The sequence below is a fragment of the Tamandua tetradactyla genome, chromosome 2, assembly GCF_023851605.1.
Source record: "Tamandua tetradactyla isolate mTamTet1 chromosome 2, mTamTet1.pri, whole genome shotgun sequence".
In the NCBI taxonomy this organism is placed as follows: Eukaryota; Metazoa; Chordata; class Mammalia; order Pilosa; family Myrmecophagidae; genus Tamandua; species Tamandua tetradactyla.
Genome location: NC_135328.1, coordinates 209,288,335 through 209,294,526, shown reverse-complemented (window position 1 = coordinate 209,294,526; position 6,192 = coordinate 209,288,335).

Genomic DNA, 6,192 nt, shown 5'->3' with positions numbered 1-6,192 from the left:
GCACACGCCTACAAATACACAGAAATAATACTGGCACAGCAACCCTCAGACACACAGAGGTGCAATATTCAGGACAAAGACACAACAATCTGCACACACACACCATAGAGGCAGCACATTCAGGGTCCCAGACAGGACAATCCTCTGATACACAAAAGCAAATGTACACCACAACAACACACAAGCACACAGAGACATACACACACACACAAGTGGAACACTCAGGGACATAGATGGGACACTCCTCAGACAGACACCCCCTACTTCCCCCACAGACACACAAAGATACACACTCAGACATACAAAGATTTGCATATAGGGGTGTGACACTTAGAGATACAGACACAACAACCCTCAGGCACATATATACAAACACATAGTGATGACAGAGACTTAATTACAACCTTCAGACACACAGAGGTTCACACATGGGGTGTGACACTTAGAGACATAGTTACAACAACCCTCAGGCACACACACACAAACACACAGAACATACACACCACATGTGAATTCAGCCCTAGCCAATACCATAGTGGTAAAGGACAACACACACTGGGTTCAAGCTGGCCTCCATCTCTTCCAGGCTCTGTGACCTTGGGCAGTCTCTAAACCTTTCTGGACTTCATTTCTTCAATGGTACGATGGTGATGGCATTAGCACTGTCTGCTTCATAGAGTTGTTGTCAGGATCCCATCAGAACATGCATGAAAAGCCTGTTGCAGTGCCTAGCACAGGTAAGTACTCAGTAAATATCGAAGAAGTAAGACACACCTGCCCAGAGACTAACACTGTCAGATACGCCCCACAGAGAGACATGAGGACATCTGTGATGATGCTGAGGCGGCCTCTAAAATGCCAGAGAAATAAAGGAGCTATAATTAGACCCCAGAAGCCTCACAGCATGACCTGCAGGCACACCTGCATGCACAGGTGTATGGAGACCCCAGGAGGCATTGGAAACCTTATATACTCATATGTGCCTTTATGCCTGCCCTATGGGGACAGGCACAGAAACTGTCCTCCCCTGACCCGGGGGTGAAGACCTCTGTTCAGAGTTGCTCCACAGGCGCAGGGTGAATCAGCGAGGTCCCAGGTTCTGGGGCAAACCAGAGAACAGGACGGGCCCAATGCCTCGGTCATTTACCCCTGTGAGTTTATGGAGTGCTGGCACTGTTCTTGGACATGAGGGTGAACAAGACAGTCATGGCTCTGTTCCCACGCCCCTACTGTGTTCTGGGGAGTAGCCAAAGGCGAGCAAAGGAAAATAACAATGACTGATTGTGGAAAGTGCTGGAAGGAGACAGAGCTGTAATAGATGATAAAGATGCAGGGTGGACTCCAGAAGGGAAAGCAGGGAAGGCTGGAAGCCGAGTCTGTAAGGAGAAGAGTTCCAGGAGAAGGGGAAAAAAGATGTGCATGCCTGAGTAGGGAAAGGGGCTTGTTCTAGCAGAAACTCACCAGAGCTTGGAGTGTGAGGGGAGAGTGGGAGAAGGAGGCTGGAGTAGAGGGCAAGGGCCAGGTCGGCAGAGCCTCATGGACTATGGGTAGGCGGTGGGGTTGCATCCTGTATGCAACGAAAACTCACTGAATAACTTTAAGTAGAAGCATGTAAGTAGAAGATTTACGTTTAAAAAGTCGGTCAAGGGTGGGCAACAGTGGCTCAGTGGCAGAGTTCTTGCCGGCCATGCCAGAGAGCTGGATTCAATTCCCAGTGCCAGCCCATGTTAAAAAAAAAAAAAAAAAAAAAGTCAGTCTAGCTTCTGTGCAGAGAAGTGACCATAAGTAGGAGACCAGAGAGGGGCTGCCATAATAGCCCAGGTGAGAGGAGATGTTGGCCTGGACCCCTGAGGATGGGGTGGCAGGAAGTGGACAGGTTGGGATATTTGGGAGGGGTCTCCTCCCCCACTGTGCTAGTTAGAAACTGCTGTGTACCCCAGAAAAGCCGTGTTCTTTAATGTGGGATCTTTTTTGTTGTTTCCATGGAGATGTGGTCCATCTAGTTTTGGGTGGTACCTTTTGATTAGGTGGTTTCCATGGAGATGTGCCTCCACCCATTCCAGGTGGGGTTGCGTACTATATTCCTTTAAGTGGGAACCATTTTGGAAAAAGCTTTAGAGCCCACAGAACCAGAGACCTTTGGAGATGCAGAAGGAAAATACCCCTTAACAAGCCTTATGAAGCAAGAAGCCAGTAGAGAAAGCTAGCAGACATCACCATGTGCCTTCCCGGTTGACAGAGGTGTTCCAGATGGCATCAGCCTTTCTTGACTGAAGGTCACCTCTTGCTGGTGCCTTAATTTGGGCATTTTCATAGACTTAGAACTGCAAACTTGCAACTTAATAAATTCTCCCCTCCCTTTATTTATTTATTTTTTATAAATTCCCCTTTTAAAAGCCATTCCATTTCTGGTATATTGCATCCTGGCAGCTTTAGCAAACGAAACAGATTTTGGTGCCAAAAATGGGGTGCTTCTGCAATGTACAAACACCAAACATGTTGGAGCAGCTTTTTAAATGGATAAGGAGAAGATTTTGGAAGAATTGTGAGGCGCTTGATAGAGAAGGCCTAGAGTGCTTTGAAGAAACTGTTGGTAGAAATGTAGACTCTAAAGATATCTCTGACGAGGCTTTAGACAGAAATGAGGAATGTGTCATTGCAAACTGGAAGGAAGGCAACCCTTGTTTTAAAATGGCAAATAGTTTGGCCATGACTACTGCTGTTGAATGAAAGTTAGAATTTAAGAACAATGCCCCAGGATACTTAGCTGAGGAAATTTCCAAACTAAATGTGGAAAAGGCAGCCTGACTATTCCTCGCAGCATGTAATGAAATGCAATAGGAAGGAGATAAGCTTATAACTGAACTCTTGGGTACAAAGAAACCAGAAATTGATGGTCTGCAAAATTCTGGGCTTCCAGAAAATGAAACCCCAGAGAATAGTGTCCCACGTGAGGATTTAAGCAAGCACGGAAGCAGTCAGTGAGTATTCAGGTGATGGAGTCACTATACAAGTGAGTATTAAGATGGAGTTTCCAGAAAGAATCTGTGGAAAGTCCTTTTGTCTGATGGACATGATCCCAGCATACTGCATACCAATAAGAGTGTTGTGTGATCTGTATAAATGGAACCACTGCCAGTCTGGACTAAAAGGGACAGAAAAGGGACAAATGGGAGGAGAAATAACTTCAAAGACAGAACCATGGAAGCTAAGGTCTGAAGCCAAGAAGCTTCAGGCCAGGAGAGTGGACCCACCCATGCACTTGAAGAGGGTGAGTTTGTCCTGAAGGCAGAGGGCGGGTCTTCGCCTAGATGTTCTGGAAGAGTTGTACCACCTCAGGCTGTAGAGAGGGCGGAGCACATTTCTTGGGGATTGGGGAGAGCCTGGCTGCCACCACATTGTTCTGAGAGGGTTGAGTGTGTGCCCTGGAGATGGCAGAGAGCCCAGGTGCGGGCCCTATATTTGGAGAGGGTAGAGCTGAGAAAAATGTAGTCTCTCCAGTGTCCCCCAACGTTGCATTTGGAGAAAATGGGGCTGCTCTGTAAGCCCTTGGAAAGGGTGGGACTGCCACTTTCTAAAGCTCTGAGGATAAATGACTGTCAGACTTTGAAATGGAATTTGCCCTATAGGTTTTCGAAACTCTTTGGGTCCGGTGACTCCTTCCACAGGACGTAGTGGAAATTGTTCCTTCTAATTTCTCCCTATAGAAATGGGAATTTGTATCCTATGACTATCCTTCCTTTGTGTATTGATGGCAGATAACTTGTTTTGAGTTTTATAGGTCTACAGCTAGAGGAGAACTTTGCTTTAGGACAAACCATAGCTGTCTTTGTAGCTGTCTTTGATGAGATTTAGTACTGTTTCTGATTTTGTCTTGTATTTGTATTGTTACTGAAATGGTTTAAGCATTTTTGATATTGTGATAGAATGAATGTATCTTGTATATGGAAAGAACATGTCTTTTGAGGGTCCAGATGGTAGAATATGCTACTAAGAAACTATTGTGAGCCCCATAAAAGCCATGTTCTCTAATCCTCATTCAGTATTGTTGGGTGGGATCTTTCTGATTGTTTCCATGGAGATGTGACCCATCCTTTTGATTAGGTGGTTTCCTTGGAGATGTTTCTTCACTCATTAAAGGTGGGGTCACTTACTGGAGTCCTTTAAGAGAGAACTATTTTGGAAAAAGCTTTAGAGCCCACACAGAGACCTTTGGAGATGCAGAAGGAAAACACCCTTGGGGAATCCTTATGAAATAAGAAACTGGTAGAGAAGGCTAGCAAATGTTGCCATGTTCCTTTCCACCTGACAGAGATGTTCCAGATGGCATCAGCTTTCTTGAGTGAAGGTAACCTCTTGTTGATGCCTTAATTTGGGCATTTGCACAGCCTTAGAGCTCTAAACTTGCAACCTAGTAAATTCCCCTTTTAGAAGCCATTTCATTTCTGATATATTGCATTTTGGCAGCTGAACAGACTAAAACACCCACCCTCACCAGTGACCTGATACCCTTTCTTCTCTGATCTCAGCTTCCACAGTGGTCCTACTCGCTCATGCCGCTCTGGCCAGACTGGTGTTCCAGCTGATCACAGAAAACCCCAGGCCCTGTCGTTTGGATGGGCTCTCATCTCAAAGCTGTGAAACCAATACCTTCCTCTATCTTATATCCTTGTTCATTCGTTCAGTCACCAAATATTTATTGGAAGCTGTTTGTCTGTTTTATTCACTGTTGAATCTCAAAGCCTTGGAGTCCTTGCTACATAGTAAGAGCTCCATAAATATTTGGTAAAGGAATATATCTTGGCAGGACTTACAGATAGACTGGATGTGAGGGTGCAGAAATGGACAGAATCATGGATTCCCTTAGGTTTTGACCTGAGCATCTGGAGGACAGTGGAGCCATTTACTGAGCTGGGGAAGTCTGTGGGTGGAGCTGGTTGGGGAGTAGGGGTCAGGTGAGAAAACCCCTTTTATCCAAGGTGACTCTTCCAGTGGGGACAGGTAAGATTCTCAGAGTCCCCAATTCTCCCATTAGGGCTTCGTCCAATGCCTGGCAGACCAGAGGAGAATAGATCCCCAGGACAGGCAGAATGGCTGGGTTTGGAAATGGCTTGCTCAGATGGTCCTTCTGAGAGGCAGGCAAGCATAGTGGCAAGAGGCTGGACTCTGGCCATCAGGGAGACCTGGGTTTGAATGTGCATCAGTTGCTTTCTAGCTGTGTGACCATAAAATTCACTTCCCCACCCTGAGCCCTCATCTGTAAAACGGAGGCTGCTGCCAGAATGAAATGACAGAAGGCACTTAAAAAGCCTAGTAGATGGCAGGTACTTGGTAGAAGACAGTTGCTTTCTTTAGACCCCATTGTTGGGTTATAAGCTTTATAAAAGCAGGCTGCTTTAGCACTGGTCCCTTCATTCTTTGATTGCTAAGCTGTTTGGTGTTCAAGAGGCTGCACCCCTGAGCCATCTGAGCCATCAAGGAATGAGCTGGCCACCTGTAGCCCAGCCCATCTCCTTGATTTAATGGGGCAAGAGGCCAGGGGAAGCTTCCTTCCAAACCGCAGAGGATGTGGGAAGACCTGCCATCTGCCCAAGATTACCTTTGGGGAAGCCACTCTCACTGTATGGTCAGGGGGCGGTCTGTGGGCCAGCTATCCATGTCTAAAATTTCCAGGCCCATGTAGGCGAAGGACTGACTGAGGAGCTTCCCTTCTGGGGCTGCTGCTTCCTTAAGGAGTAGGGGCACAGGGAGGGCAGAATCTGTCCTGGTGGCGAAAGGCTTGAGAAATCTGGGCCAGTTTATTTCAGTGCCCTGCTTCACTTCTCCATTTTTCTGGCTTCACTAGAGTTTTGCAACAAAAGGGGATTTTTCTCACCTGTCGATAAACCCCGTGATAAGATTGTGGCTGTCTAGACACACAGTAATTGGCAATGTCAGCAGTTGTCTGGTAGATATCCCAGGGCAAGGAGGGGAGGAAGGGACAGGGCCCACAGGGAATCTGGCCGGGAGTCCTGGGCGGCACTCACGGCCTGCACTGAGCATCACTGTGATGTGAGAGATGAAAAATGAGCATTATTAGCCTTGCACAGAAAAAAACACCTCTGAGCAGTTGGCTCGAAACCCCAGCCACTCCTCTCAGCAATATACCAAAGTGGGCACTCCAGAAGGACTGGGAGTTCATCACCTTTATGG